Source organism: Phyllopteryx taeniolatus, chromosome 17, assembly GCF_024500385.1.
Source record: "Phyllopteryx taeniolatus isolate TA_2022b chromosome 17, UOR_Ptae_1.2, whole genome shotgun sequence".
NCBI lineage: Eukaryota > Metazoa > Chordata > Actinopteri > Syngnathiformes > Syngnathidae > Phyllopteryx > Phyllopteryx taeniolatus.
This window is the reverse complement of record NC_084518.1, coordinates 16227761-16241563: the sequence shown is the minus strand read 5'-3', so window position 1 is coordinate 16241563 and position 13803 is coordinate 16227761.

The following is a 13803-nucleotide window of genomic DNA, read 5'->3' as shown; positions in this document are numbered from 1 at the left end:
TGCCGCAGAACCCAAGTGCGTGTCAGCTTGCGGTCACAAACCGCAACCGATGGCTGAATATTCTCCTTCAGGATTTTCTGTTCAAGAGCAGAATTCGTGGTTCCATCAATCACAGGATGTTGTCCAGGTCCTGAAGGAGTTAAGCAGCCCAAGTTTGACTGTTGGTATGATGTTCTTTTTCTGAAACACAGTTGTAACACAACTTCCCAAAAGCTCAACTTTCTTCTCGTCACTTCATATAATATTCTCCCAAAAATCTTGGGAATCATTGTGATGATTTTTTTGTTTTTGTTTGTTTTTTTGCAAAAGTAAGACGAGCCTTTTTGTTCTTTTTGGTCAACAGTGGTTTTCGCCTTGGAACTCAGCCATGGATGGCATTTTTCTAGTCTCTTCCTTATTGTTGTCACTTAACTGACTTTGTGGCCTCCTGGATGAGGCATTGCTGTTCTCTTGGGGAAATCTTTGTAGACTCCTGGGAAGAATCACCACTGTTCCATGTTTTCGCCATGTGAGCATAATGGTTCTCCCTATGGTTCTCTGGAATCCTAAAGCTCTAGAAATGGCTTTTGTAACCCTTTCCAGACTGATAGGTGTCAATTACGTTATTTCTCAAGTGTTCTGGAATTTCTTTGAATCGTGTCATTTTGTTGCAGCGTTTTTAGATCTTTTGCATGACTTGATTTTGTCGGGACAGATTCTGTTTAAGTGATTTCTTGAATGAACAGGTCTGGAGGTAAGCAGGCTTGGGTGTGATCAGTGAAAATGAACCAAAGGTTGTGTTTAACCACATTTAATTCATGATTTAACAAGATGGGTTATTACTTTTTTCACACAGGGCCAGGTAACTTTGAATATATTTTTTTCCTTAATAAATTAAATCACCATTTAAAAACAGCATTTTAAATTCACTTGGGTTATATCCATCCATCCATACATTTTCTGAGCCGCTTCTCCTCACTAGGGTCGCGGGCATGCTGGAGCCTATCCCAGCTATCTTCGGGTAGGAGGCGGGGTACACCCTGAACTGGTTGCCAGCCAATCGCAGGGCACATACAAACAAACAACCGTTCGCACTCACATTCACACCTACGGGCAATTTAGAGTTGTCAATTAACCTACCATGCATGTTTTTGGGATGTGGGAGGAAACCGGAGTGCCCGGAGAAAACCCACGGAGGCACGGGGAGAACATGCAAACTCGCCACAGGTGGGGCTGGGGATTGAACCCCGGTCCTCAGAACTGTGAGGCAGACGCTCTAACCAGTCATCCACCGTGCCGCCACTTGGGTTATATTTGTCTGATATTTACAGTACATTTGTATGATGATCTTAAACATTAAAGTGAGGGAACTATGCAAAAATATAAGAATTTGAGAAGGGGGCCAATACTTTTTCACGGCACTATATTTCGTGTCGAACAGCGACATTCTCCAGCCTTGTGCACCCAAAATGACACATCCACCCCTCCATCTTCTTCTGCTCATCCAGGCTCGGGTCACGGGGGCAGCAGCTGAAGCAGGGATGCCCAGACTTCCCTCTCCCTATCCAGTTCGTCCAGTTCTTCCAAGGGGGGATCCAGAGGCATTTCCAAGCCAGCCCAGGACACGCTGGGCCAAGCCAGCGTGTCCTGGGTCGTCCCCGAGGCGTCCTCCCAGTGGGACATTCCTGCAACGGCGGAACCCTCATCAGGGAGACATCCAGGAGGCATCCTAACCATGAAGTGATTAGCAATGGGCGGCCGCTGGTCTCCTGTTTGTAAAAAGTCAGCCCGTCCACAAACAGTTTCCGATCGGGAAACTCCATCTCACCTCAGTACATCAGTGAATCTACGTGTGAGTGTCTGGGCTTGTGCTGTGGCCGACAGCAGCTTCCGGGTGAGTGTGCTTATTGTGTTTTACTGTACTCCCGGCATTCAGTAAATGGCTGAAAAATGAATCGGCGAGCGTGGATTTCCTTTCACACTTGCAAGAGTATTACAGTAACTATAAAGGCCCATCCATCCATCCATTTTCTGAGCCGCTTCTCCTCATTAGGGTTGCGGGCGTGCTGGAGCCTATCCCAGCTATTTTCGGGTAGGAGGCGGGGTACACCCTCAACTGGTTGCCAACCAATCGCAGGGCACATAGAAACAAACAACCATTCGCACCCACATTCACACCTACGGGCAATTTAGAGTCTCCAATTAATGCATGATTTTGGGATGTGGGAGGAAACCGGAGTACCCGGAGAACCCACGCAGGCACGGCGAGAACATGCAAACTCCACACAGGCGGGGCCGGGGATTGAACCCTGGTCCTCAGAACTGTGAGGCAGACGCTCTAACCAGTCGACCACCGTGCCGCCACTATAGGACCCATTAAAAAAAAAAAAAAAAAAAAAAAAAAAAAACATCTACCGGTACTTAAAAAAGAGTTGAACCGCAATGTTGAGGGTCAACATTGTACAGCATTAAATACCGCGAGTATTTGACCCCCCCACCCAAAAGGTTTAGAATTGTAGATTGTAGTTTCCAAGATGGAGACAAAACACTACTTTTGTCTAAATGAAGCTCCACAACTTATTTCAACATAGTTTCTTGGTACCAAGATGCCACAAGATGGTGTCTACAGTGATGGAGTATATACTTTATATGTATATATTTTTTTTCGTCTTTGCAGGATTTCTCAGAAACGAAAGCCACACGGAGCCAAGACCATTCGGTGGAGTCCTTTGCAGCGGGTACAGCTGGAAGGGAAGAACCCGCACGGTGAGTTGCACTGTGGCTTCTTTTCACCCCCAAAATTGATGTAAAAATGTATAGTTTTTCACATATTACAAATATAATTTTACTGGTCCATTTTACAGGTATTCATTCACCAATATGTTTATTATGGTGCTTCGGCAGCATTCCAAGAGATGTTTTGAATATTTTGGTGGCCGATTTGGCTACATGAAAACACAACCACATTTATTTAAAAAAAGGTTTGAATGATTTTATACAGTATTTTTAGGAAGAAAATTTGGAATTATTTTTCTTTTTTTATTATTATTATTGTTGTGGATGCTGTTTGTGAACTTTGGAGTTGTGACCACCAGATGTCAGGATTGACAACTCACTGACAAAGTTGTTTTAGCTTTAATTCGCTGCAATATTAAAACGTGATATTTATGTCCGATACAATACTATATACTGTACTATAATACTTTAAAATATTTAGAAAATAATTTTGCAAGCTTTTAGTTGCATCAAAGACGTGGATAAAAAAAATACAAAATAGTATTCTAAATATAAATCTTTCTTTACATTTATTAGTAAACAAACACTTCTTTAAACCAACATGCATGAAGAAAGTAACTTTTATCTTATCCAATATCAGATTGTTCTGTTTAAACGTCTGTTGAGCTAAAATTAAAAAATGCAAATTTTTTAAAATAATACTATTTTTTATACTCAATAATAATTCTCACAAAAGAAATACTTTAAAATGTGATTTCTTTAGAATAATAGTATACTTGTTTTTTAAAAAGTCAAGACAATTTCAACTTTTTGTATTTCTTAATTTTTTAAATTAAATTCAATGAAAAATACAAATGTCAAATGTTTTACTTTGTTATATTTATTTTATAAATGTATTTACCTGATCAGTGCGAACTAAGCACCGTGCTCCGTTTTGTCCACGGGACTTAATTCTTTCTGGAGAAGGATTAACAACGCAAACATTCATAAGATTAAGAAGAAGTGTTGTCTGTCGCCTGTGGGGGGCTTTTATATTTAACATGCTACTTTAATACACTGAATATCAAATATTCTCACTGGAGGGAAAAGCGACATTTCTGCAAACTTGTGTAAGTCAAATGTACTGTTTTGCACCGCCGACAAGCCGCAACCCTCATCAGCTTTTTCAACTTTGTTGACACAATTTTACTTTATTGATTGCTTAACTTTTTTTTCACATTTTCAAACGTGCTGTCTATTTATTTCCAAGCCATGCTCTTGTGTGTGATTTATTAGCGGTTTTAAGTTGCACAGCGGCCAACAGCGTGAGTCACAAGGCAGCTACGGCCTGATGGATTTGAAGATGCGTTTCTCTTTAGTCTTTGCCCAGAGTACACAGCTTGTCGTCGTTACGTAAATATGATGAATAAATATGTCATTGATCCTCGATCCCTGCTTCCATCTGTATTTCATCGCCTTGTTTCACTGCAAATGCTCTAGTAGCCACAAAAGGGGAAGGGAAACCATTTTCCTATCAGAGGTTTGTTCAATACTATACTGTATATATATTTATTTTTCCAGAGAAGGCCATGCTATTTGTCAAAACACGCTGCAGTATATCTATGTATTATTTTAAATTCCTACTTTTGATAACTCTTTATATCCACTTGTTTTTATTTTTAAATATTTTAGTGTTCAGAGGCCCATACTGGATGTTGAATATGATTCAGTTTTTAAAATGAGTGTTTATTTATTTCTAGTATTTTTTTGTGTATGTATTTGATACATTGGTTGTATTTGTTCCTCAAGAGTATGCACAAATATGATTGATTATAATAATACAGTTCAATCCCCGGCCCCGCCTGTGTGGAGTTTGCATGTTCTGCCCGTGTCTGCGTGGGTTTCTCCGGGCACTCCAGTTTCCTCCCACATCCCGAAAACATGCATGTTAGGTTAATTGACAACTCTAAATTGCCCCTAGGTGTGAATATGAGTGCGACTGGTTGTTTGCTTATGTGTGCCCTGCGATTGGCTGGCAACCAGTTCAGGGTGTACCCCTCCTCCTGCCCGATGATAGCTGGGATGGGCTCCAGCACTCCCGCGACCCTTGTGAGGTTAAGCGGCTCAGAAAATGGATGGATGGGGGCTTGACTCACAAGTTGAATTCATTCTGTGACCATGCTCCTGACTTAAAAGCCTGATCGCAAATTATCTTTCCCCATTGAAATAAATATAAATGTCATTAATCCATCCTTCAATAAAACACCAACAAATAATTTTGAAGCTTGCGTTTTAATAATAAAAAAATAGCACTATACAGTATTGTACGTTATAAAAACAATGTAAATGTAATAACATAATTAAATATAATGTAAATAAACTGTGCCGTTATGCTGCTCCTTCTGGTGTGCGTGCCTTGGCCACCAGGGGACAGTATAATATATACAAATGGATATAAACAGAAGAAGACGGTCACAACTGCTCAGTAAGCTGCAGTATTATTGCTTGTTTTTCGCAGAGGCTAAAGAATGTATGCCTGTGAGTGTTGTTATATTGTCTGTTGACATGTGTTGCTACACTGTTTGTGTTCAAAGAGCCCTTGCTTACAGGGTTGTAACTACAGTGACATTAATGCTGGTTTTGTTAGTCAGTCTGTGGCCTTTTGCATTGTGTGTTAGCATTAACCCAAAGGACTTTTATATTTTAAATGCACAATGTGGCAACTTAACTTGGAGCGGGAAAAAATGTTTCGGCTCTTTTCAGAACAATTGTTGACTATCTGAGAAACTGCTCCTTGTTGTGGTGTTCGCTGCTTCCATCTACCACTCTCATGTCAAATTTGTGCTTGCAAGTCAAAGGAAAAAATTGGCTGAGCAACGGCTCCAATTTTTAAAAACTCGTAAGTCGGGTCACCCATAAATCGAGGTACCACTGTATGTCTTTATAACTATTTATTTTATCATTTTGTATTACTTTATGAAGTCCCCTGAGCGCCATTCAGAATTTATGGAAAAAATGACACAGTTAAAAAAATGTCAAATTATTATTGCATATTAGGAGCATTGGCAGGCTAACAATCGTTAGAATTTTTTATGACTTCTGAGCTTTTATTTACATTTAGAATTACATGACTGGCTGGATTAGGGGCCATACATGGCCTATTTGCCATATGTTTCCCACCCCTGCATTTTAGTAACCCAGGGAAACCACCCAAATGATACAGTTTTAAAATCAATTCATAAAGCAGATGTGTACTGTAAATTTCGAGCCTGTAGAGATAAATGCGGTCGTGTGTCATCACCTCCATTTTCTTTCCTCATCACACATGCGACGGTTCACGATGAGGCCAAACTGCTTCCCAGCTTTCCCCTCCATCCGTACTCGAAGTCTTTAAACCAGAGTGTTGCAGAAATGGCATCACGTCGACAGCAAAGATTTAACGCTATATGGCAAATATTTCCCATCCGTGAATGTTTGGAAGGAAAACATTCAAGAGAGATGTCAATTCTGTATTATTTTGGAATGGATTTAATTCTTTAACCAAGTTGAATTCATTCAAAAGTTGCAAAGAAAAAAAACATTCGAAATTCTAAATGGACACTTGACTGCTACGATTCTTCGGCAATGCCGTGACAAAATTCCTTTGGTCACACATTGTGGAAAAAGTTCGGTATTTTGGAAATTCTTAAATTCTCTGAAAAAAAAACCCTCACATACACAAAAACACAAAATGCGATTAAAGTTTGAGCATTTTGCTTTTTTGTTCAACACAATTTCATTGTACACACATAGGGGGAGCCTTGGCGCAAACCTAAAAATTCTCTGCTATTAAAATTGGAAGAAATATAAATACGAGATATTTCCCAAATGACGTTTTGTCTCTCGTTTATGAAATAAACTATGACATTTAATTTCGTTTCGCAACCACCTCACTTTCCATAAAAACAAAAAAAACACTACAGGTGTGTGCAGTGGTAACGCAACTGCGCTTATCTTTACATCTCTACCTAACCAGCTATGTTTCCTTCGTGAATGGAAGGTACATATCTACAATATACAATCATATGAAAACCTCCCGCTAGCTGAGTGGGAGTCGGTGCAGCTCAGACCGCCGTGACATTTTCACTGGCGTCTGATTTAGCGACAGGAAGAAGGCCGCTCTCGCTCTTTTTCCCGGCAGTGTCGACCGCACGTCAACACCACACTGAGCTAAACAAATAAATAAAAGATTTGTATTTTTTGTTTTTTTTTGCGCCCAAACTCTGCTGCCTTCCACTATTGATTTTCACTTGGTGTAAAACAAACACGACTTAACTGAGTTGGACTGAGGGGGAGAACAAAATTGTATATGCAGTATGTATGTATACAGTATGTGTATGTATTCATATGTATTACATAGTGATAGGTATTATATAGTATATATATATATATATATATGCTGTGCATTTGTAGCCACAAAACAAAATGAGCTCAGAAGCTAAGTGCTACATGCTAACAGAACTCATCATTGTTATATAGCATCGCGTTAGAAAACAATAACTGTCTTATCATTTGAATGTGTGCTGAATAGCTATTAAAAGCTAAAATGGTTACGTATTGTAGGTTTTAATTAGGATCAATACCTATGATGATTATTAGTAAGACCGTTGCGGCTATGTGCAACATGCTAACATAACTCTGTTCTTTCTTGTTTGTAAATAAACGTCTTTTAGAGAATTAGTGCATTTTTAAAGAAGTCCATACTACTCTGAATGGTAACGTTAACAAACGTTCTTGCAAACACAAGAACCATTATCATAGACTGCTAGCTAAAAATGTTATGTACTGTAGCTTTAATTGATTCTTACCCAAGATGATCATTAAAAAACGTATGCAGTTGCAAAAGAAGTCGGAAGCTACTTGCTACATGTTAACAGAACTCAGCTGTGTTATAAAATATGTTTGGAAATAAACAATTCTTTTCAATTGCATTGTTTTTTTTGTTTGTTTTGTAAAGAACAGCACACAACTCTGAATGTTAATGTTAGCATGGACGCTAACACAACATGTGGATTGTCCAGGCCGGTCCACACCGATATTATAGCTAGCTAAAGTAGGTGTTCTGCTTCTACTGTGCCTCACGCCAATGTCACATCCAAGATTTGGCTTTAATTATGTTTATTTTACATATTTTTGATCATTAGCAGCGCCTCTGTCATTGATCGCGGCATGGAAATCTCATGCCTTGGCGCACAAAGGGTTTTTAATTTGTATTTTGTATTTTTCACGACAAACTATCAAACCGCCACGTGCAACCTCTCGCCGTTGGTCCTGGAATAATCGAGCAATTTATTCCGTTTAGGCCCCCCTCGGGTGCCCTGGTGACATCAAAGGGGCGGCGTGGTATCTCGACCCAAGACGCCCCGCCCGGGGACATGGAGCAGCCGAGGAAATTTCCGATTTCACGACTCGACTTTACGCCGCTACACCTGGCAGGTGAGAGCTCGGCTTCAGGACGCGAAGCGTCTAAAATTGGCCACTTCATTAGGTACACTACAACTGTGGCGAAAACTTGGTCTTGCATGATAATTTGTTCATAAAATAATGTTAATTAGAAATTTTCCCCCATAAAATTTGAATTTTAACTAAAAAAAAACAAAAAACAATCATATATAACGATATCAAAAATGCACTTCTGCAACAGCTAGTATTCTTCTTGGACTTAAATGTTTAAAAGGTTCAAAAACATTTTCAACACAAAGCAAAAAAATAGACCAAAGCGACGGCTTGTAATTTGAAAAACTCCTAAATTGGGGTACTCGTAAGTCAAGGTAACACTGTACAGTGAAACTTTGATGTGGTCTTTCGTGTTTGTATAAAGAAAAAGTTGGGGAGTCACAATTGTATCAATATTATAATTCGTAAAATGGTCCAAATGGAAGAATTTTATATTTAGTTTCACATTGGTTTGATGGATTATTTTGAAACGGTCATTTCCATGACCCAACCCTAGTTTTAGCTGCTAGAATTTGCCAAGTAAAAGTACCTCAAACATGTATTTAAGTCATTACGTTCCGTTCCACCGCTGCCTATAATCAGAGCCAATTGCAGCACTTAGCCAATGTATCATCATCATCATCATCGTCGTCGTTATGGCAACACCGCTCCTCAAAGGTCGAAGGACATACTGTGAGAAGAGCCATATGTAGGACAAAGTGGATGTTTCTCGCCGCTGACCAGCTGTCTTCTTCCTCTCCAAAGGGAGTTTTTTGTCGTCGTCATCCATCTGTCTATTATTCGTGGTTTCAATTTGTTAGTAATTGGACAAAATGTCTATGACGAGTTTGCTGCTGAAAGTGGCCTCAAAATGGCTGCTTCAAACAAAAATGGCCGACTTCCTGTATTTGTCAGGCATGGCTTCTCGAGACTTTTTTGTGGGTCTACTCATGATAGACATGCCCACCCAATTTGCTGTTGCTAAGTGAAAATGTCTTTGTGGGCTGAATTTTTAAAACAGAACTGCAGGGCTTGTGTGCTAATGAGTATTAACTTCCTCTTTGATTAAATGCTAACGCATTAGCTAACACAAAACACTAATTTCCCTTGTTGTGAAGTGAATTGGGTTTACTTCTACCATATAACGCTCATAGCTCAAATTATTACAAGCAAGTCAAAGCAAAAAACAAACAACAAAAACGGCTTGTATCTCCAAAAACTTGTAAGTCAGGTCACTAGTATGTCAAGGCAACATTGCATATCGACGGCTTGGGTTCTGGGGCTCAACAGTCATTTAAAAGTCATATCTGTACACGTTCTTTTCTCAGTGCTTCACGATCTGCAACTGATTTCAAAGTTTTGAAGAACCTTATTGATTTTGAGTCGCGTTGATAGATGTTTCGGGGAGACCGAGTGGTGAGAAATGGAAAAAAACAAAAAAAGAAGTCAAGAGCCCGAAGACACTAGCGAGAGGAAGAAAAAAAAACATCAAAGCTGGAGGTTTGGTTTGGAGGACACAAGAAGAAGAAGATGCATGCTTGTGTCGTCTTTTAAGGTCTGCCAAGATTTTATTTGTTTTGGATTAATGTAATTAACCCCCCCGAACCGAACCAGCCCAGCCCCCCCTTTAACACAGTGAAGATTCAACAAACATCCCAGTAGCACCACTGGATTATATTTGTGCTTTGTGCGGGCGCGCCGTTTTCGGCCGAGCAGCTGCCTTTGGGTTGTTTCCAAAATAACATTAAATACAGATTTAAAAGCATTAAGATAGCTGTGGAAACTCACTGGACACTTGATTCGGTACACATTCTGTCTTTACAATGATAATATTTCCATATTTTTGTTTCCTTTTTTTAAATACAAAAAAGTGGTAAATAGGACGAATTTTGTTTTAAGTTGTGTCATTTTAAATACAGTTTTATATTTTTAAACATATTTTTCTGATTGTAACAGTTTTGTTTTGTTTTGGTATAAAGTTCTAGACACTATTTTTAAAAGGATGTTTTTTTATACAGCTGTAGTATTGGATCTCATTGTGTGCTCATATTATGTTGCAAATACATATATAAAAAAGGAATTTAAAAAAATACATTAAAAATGAATTTAAATTATTAAAGGCATAAATTAAACACCCATAAAAAATATTGGTCAAAGGAATACAAACTACTTTTCACTGCCATTTTGTAATATTTTTATCTTTAACAAAATCTTTTTTTGTATTCATATTTTTCAAATGGACTCTAAATTGCCCGTAGGTGTGACTGTGAGTGCGAATGGTTATTTGTTTGTATGTGCCCTGCGATTGGCTGGCAACCAATTCAGGGTGTACCCCGCCTCCTGCCCGATGATAGCTGGGATAGGCTCCAGCACGCCCGCGACCCGCGTGAGGAGAAGCGGTTCAGAAAATGGATGGATGGATATTTTTCAAATGTGTTTATCTGTAAAAGACAGTTTTTATACAGCTCTTGAATTGACTCAATGTGGCAGTTAATATGTATAACAATGTAGAATATATATATATATATATATATATGAAACTAAATAAAAATAAACCTTACAATATAAATGTAGTAAAAAAACAACTAATTTAATTAGAGAAAATGAAATCATTAAAGGTAGTTATTTTTTCCAGAGTGTAGAACTAGTACTTTTCACCCTTCAAACATTTTGTGTCATTATTTATTACCTTTTTACAAATTTAATGGGACAAAATAATCATTTTATTATTTTTAATTTTTAATTTTATATATATATCTTAAAAGATATAACCTTTTGATTTTTAACCTTTTTCAGACCATTTACACTCTGTAATACGCACACATTTTACCTTGAAATTACCACGTTCCACCTCTAGATAGCAGTGTAAGTCGCCCCTGGCAGTCATGTGTGACGTCCTAGCCTGATATTGACACGTTGAGCTTGCTAGTGCCGCCTATGGGACGCATTCAGCATTGTATTACTTTATGATTGATTCTATTTTTTGCAACAATTGAATGTTTGTGCTTTCATCGGTTGTCTGGATGGCAGTGTGTGCAGCATGTGTGTGTGTTAATTCTTGATCTTGCCAATTTACTGTGAGGCATGGAAACAATCACACGTACACGCACACACACGCAAACACGCACGTACACGCACACACACACACACACACACAAAAAGCCAAACAATGATCCATCATCGGCATCCACATCCTCCCATGGGCCACATCAGGGCACTTTGCCGCAAAAAAAACTGATTCCAGATCAGGCGGTCGACAGTCATGTGCGGGCCCCTTCGCCACTAGAAAGAGACCACTGTGGACGCCACAGTTAATAAGAGCCGCCCGGCTTCCGACACGGAGTGGAGGAGGCTGGGTTTGAGTGCACTTACAACTCCCAATGTTTGTCATGCTGCTAAATATCAGCAACTAGAGTTTTGTGTTTAACCACATAAAAATTCCAATATTTCGCAACCTAGCGTCGTCCAATTGTCTAGTATACATGGTTCAAATTTGGTAGCAATCTGCAGAATGAATTTGTCTTTGAAAGATCCCTGGAAAATGAGCTAAAATGGGCGCTTCAAACAAAAATGGCAGAATTCATTTCCGCAAGAGCTAAATAAAGCGCTGTACTGAATTTCACCTTTGAGTCAATGCGCGAATAAACATGAATCCCATTTTTATTAGTTACTGCCAAAACAGTTCCTGTTTGAGTCAATGAGTTTTGTTGAGCATATGCTAATATATTAGCATGAGCCTCAACTCTGTTTGTTATTGACACTTTCATTTGGAGTTTCAGATTATGATCAGTAAAAAAATTAAAAAATAAAATAAAATCTGTCTGTTGCTTTGTGGGAAGTGGCGCGCCATCAGAATCGAGGCTGCGGCTGTCACGCTAACCGCTAATATCAGGTTGTCGGGCAAGAGGAGAACATCAACACACGAACCAGACAGCTGCTGCCACCGTAGATATGAAGATTCGATACGCCAGCACGCAGTAGAGGTTGACATTTTTGGGAATTAATTTTACTGGATTGGGCAGGAGCGGGGTTGAAAGTCACCGCAAGTGTACGGGATTGGAAACCATGACAGGAGTGGAAACCACCACGGTGATTTTCAAGATTGCCGATTGTTTTTTTGAGAACCCAAAAATCAGAGCATCACAATGTTCCAGAATCCTTAGTCTTTTGGTTTCGTTGCAGTCCACGCACATGGAATGCGCTGACAACTTTGCCCCTCCTAGCTTAGCGTCACCGTAGGCACGCAGCTCAAAAGGGGAGTTTCGTATCCTTATATGTGGCTGCCACATGCTGGATCGTAATATGCTACGATACAATTAGCATGTAGGCTAACGGTAAAAACAATGACGAACAATTAGCATAGAACAATCGCTAACGTGTCGATTTTTATGTTAGCTTTAACGACTGGAACACAAACTAACGTCTTTTCAGCCAAGAGAGTCGTGCTGCTTTAAATAGCATCATATGCTAGGAGATAGCACTTTAGCAACTTTACCTTTAAAATGTGTGTGCGTGTGAATGGCTTGGATCCACATCAAAGGGCCCCAGCTAGTCTCTGCATTAACGAGGCCCTTTGTTTCCTGCCTCACAGATTACTGCATGACACCCCCCAAGCCTCCACTCTGTGTGCACGTGTACCGCTGTGTACTCGTGTGCGCGTGTGTGTGTGCAAGGCACGTTAACCTGTGCACCGAAAGGCCAAGTTGTGATGGTTCTCTTTTGCATATACTCCATATGCACCATGCAAAGTTGGAAACCACTGACTGACATCACATGCAACCCTTTGTAGAATGAGAGTAGTCTGCTTTTATGGAGTTCAAAATTCAAGTATTTACAGTTTTATAGGCAGTCCTCGCCCACCTCAAACCTGAAGTCTTGCATTTTTAAATGATTTTTAATCCAATATGGATAAAACAATGACTGTAGTTGGAATTTATTAAAGCTATTTTATTTTTTAAAATGTCTAAATTGCCCATAGGTGTGAATGTGAGTGCGAATGGTTGTTTGTTTGTATGTGCCCTGCGATTGGCTGGCAACCAGTTCAGGGTGTACCCCGCCTCCTGCCCGATGATAGCTGGGATAGGCTCCAGCGCGCCCGCGACCCTAGTGAGGAGAAGCGGCTCAGAAAATGGATGGATGGATGAAATTTAAATTGTTTTTTTATTATGGAATAGTTAGAGTAAGGAAGTCATCGGATCGTAGATTATACTGTCCTTCGTTCCTAACAAGGTGAATTCCAAGATAGGATGGGACCAAACCTAGTAGAGCCTGACGAATAAAAGTCAACCAATGAGTGGATCTTCTGACAGACAGGGATGACCATTTAGTTTTTTTCCCCCTTTCTTTAAGCCCAATGACAAATCTGATTCTGCATCCAAACCTCAAAGCACAATGATATACAGTATCCAGTGAACAAAGACCTGACTGGTGCGTACATGAACAGGACATCACCATAATCAAGTAATGCAAGATGTTTTGCTGACACGAGGCGTTTCCCGGTTCCATGAGAGAAGCAAGATCTATTCCTAAAGTAAAAGCCCAATTTGACTTTAAGTTTAGAAACTAAACTTGAAATGTGGTACTTGAAAGTAAGACGATCATCAACCTGGAAACAGGTACTTGCAACACGAGACC